General features: G+C 54.9%; 1 non-coding gene across 1 annotated transcript in view; it reads left to right on the top strand.

Annotated features, from left to right (window-relative positions):
- Nucleotides 1-1,934: 1,934 nt before the first annotated feature.
- LOC144419592 (small subunit ribosomal RNA) overlaps nt 1,935-2,500 on the top strand; it is a 1,810-nt gene continuing 1,244 nt past the window's right edge. Inside the window, exon 1 of the ribosomal RNA XR_013474151.1 lies at nt 1,935-2,500. This exon is cut by the window's right edge and continues 1,244 nt beyond it. This is a non-coding gene — a ribosomal RNA (small subunit ribosomal RNA).

Below are 2,500 nucleotides of genomic sequence, written 5' to 3'. Positions count from 1 at the left end.
GTCGAAAGAAGCCGAGCCGAAAAAAGTTAAAGTACAAACGTGCAAGCATACTAACCTAACCCTAGGTAAGGCATGTCAGAGCGAAAGACAGTAATTTCGAATGAGCCAAGAAAGAGCGGTGCGGGGCCGGTCGGAGCGCACCCTTTTCTCGGTGGCTGGCGGGCGAGAGAGTGCTGCGTCGCCGGCATCGGCGTCGAAAGAAGCCGAGCCGAAAAAAGTTAAAGTACAAACGTGCAAGCATACTAACCTAACCCTAGGTAAGGCATGTCAGAGCGAAAGACAGTAATTTCGAATGAGCCAAGAAAGAGCGGTGCGGGGCCGGTCGGAGCGCACCCTTTTCTCGGTGGCTGGCGGGCGAGAGAGTGCTGCGTCGCCGGCATCGGCGTCGAAAGAAGCCGAGCCGAAAAAAGTTAAAGTACAAACGTGCAAGCATACTAACCTAACCCTAGGTAAGGCATGTCAGAGCGAAAGACAGTAATTTCGAATGAGCCAAGAAAGCGCGGTGCGGGGCCGGTCGGAGCGCACCCTTTTCTCGGTGGCTGGCGGGCGAGAGAGTGATGCGTCGCCGGCATCGGCGTCGAAAGAAGCCGAGCCGAAAAAAGTTAAAGTACAAACGTGCAAGCATACTAACCTAACCCTAGGTAAGGCATGTCAGAGCGAAAGACAGTAATTTCGAATGAGCCAAGAAAGAGCGGTGCGGGGCCGGTCGGAGCGCACCCTTTTCTCGGTGGCTGGCGGGCGAGAGAGTGCTGCGTCGCCGGCATCGGCGTCGAAAGAAGCCGAGCCGAAAAAAGTTAAAGTACAAACGTGCAAGCATACTAACCTAACCCTAGGTAAGGCATGTCAGAGCGAAAGACAGTAATTTCGAATGAGCCAAGAAAGAGCGGTGCGGGGCCGGTCGGAGCGCACCCTTTTCTCGGTGGCTGGCGGGCGAGAGAGTGCTGCGTCGCCGGCATCGGCGTCGAAAGAAGCCGAGCCGAAAAAAGTTAAAGTACAAACGTGCAAGCATACTAACCTAACCCTAGGTAAGGCATGTCAGAGCGAAAGACAGTAATTTCGAATGAGCCAAGAAAGAGCGGTGCGGGGCCGGTCGGAGCGCACCCTTTTCTCGGTGGCTGGCGGGCGAGAGAGTGCTGCGTCGCCGGCATCGGCGTCGAAAGAAGCCGAGCCGAAAAAAGTTAAAGTACAAACGTGCAAGCATACTAACCTAACCCTAGGTAAGGCATGTCAGAGCGAAAGACAGTAATTTCGAATGAGCCAAGAAAGAGCGGTGCGGGGCCGGTCGGAGCGCACCCTTTTCTCGGTGGCTGGCGGGCGAGAGAGTGCTGCGTCGCCGGCATCGGCGTCGAAAGAAGCCGAGCCGAAAAAAGTTAAAGTACAAACGTGCAAGCATACTAACCTAACCCTAGGTAAGGCATGTCAGAGCGAAAGACAGTAATTTCGAATGAGCCAAGAAAGAGCGGTGCGGGGCCGGTCGGAGCGCACCCTTTTCTCGGTGGCTGGCGGGCGAGAGAGTGCTGCGTCGCCGGCATCGGCGTCGAAAGAAGCCGAGCCAAAAAAAGTTAAAGTACAAACGCGATGCTAATGAGCGAGCCGTTGTCTCGACTAATATGTAGGGGGCGTTCGATCGAGCGTCTGGCTTGAGCGCTTGTCGGCCTAGCAGAACGGTCGCATTGTTATGCCCGGGTTTTAGGCACCGCTGCAGGCGGCCGGCAGAGCTCTTGTTTGTGCGAAACTGAATGGATCGAGCCCGAGAGAGGGCGAGCAAAGAAAAAACGCAAATCGCTCCGCCTGGCACTGCCGGCGAGAGCGTGGACGTCGCGGCCAGCGACTGTCGAAGCTGAGTACGGCCGCAGGCGATCGCCTCGGTCTTAAACGAATGCGACGAGCACGCGCCGGGCGGCCCAGCAAGGGCCGAGCGCAGCTGTCGCAGCTATCTGGTTGATCCTGCCAGTAGTGATATGCTTGTCTCAAAGATTAAGCCATGCAGGTGCAAGTACGAGTTCTCGTAAAGCGAAACTGCGAATGGCTCATTAAATCAGTCTTGGTTTATTTGGTCTCGTAAGCGAAGTGGATAACTGTGGTAATTCTAGAGCTAATACATGCATTAAGCGCCGACTTCGGGAGGCGCGCTTTTATCAGATCAAAACCGACCGGGTTCGTCCTGTGACGTTTGATGACTCTGGATAACCACGCGGATCGTACGGTCTCTGCACCGACGACGTATCATTCAAGTGTCTGCCCTATCAACTGTCGAAGGTACGCTACGTGCCTACCTTTGTGATAACGGGTAACGGGGAATCAGGGTTCGATTCCGGAGAGGGAGCCTGAGAAACGGCTACCACATCCAAGGAAGGCAGCAGGCGCGCAAATTACCCATTCCCGACACGGGGAGGTAGTGACGAAAAATAACAATACAGGACTCTAACGAGGCCCTGTAATTGGAATGAGTACATCCTAAAACTCTTAACGAGTATCCATTGGAGGGCAAGTCTGGTGC

The sequence above is a fragment of the Styela clava genome, unplaced genomic scaffold (assembly GCF_964204865.1).
Source record: "Styela clava unplaced genomic scaffold, kaStyClav1.hap1.2 HAP1_SCAFFOLD_34, whole genome shotgun sequence".
Taxonomy (NCBI): Eukaryota; Metazoa; Chordata; class Ascidiacea; order Stolidobranchia; family Styelidae; genus Styela; species Styela clava.
This window is presented reverse-complemented; position numbering and strand designations above follow the sequence as displayed.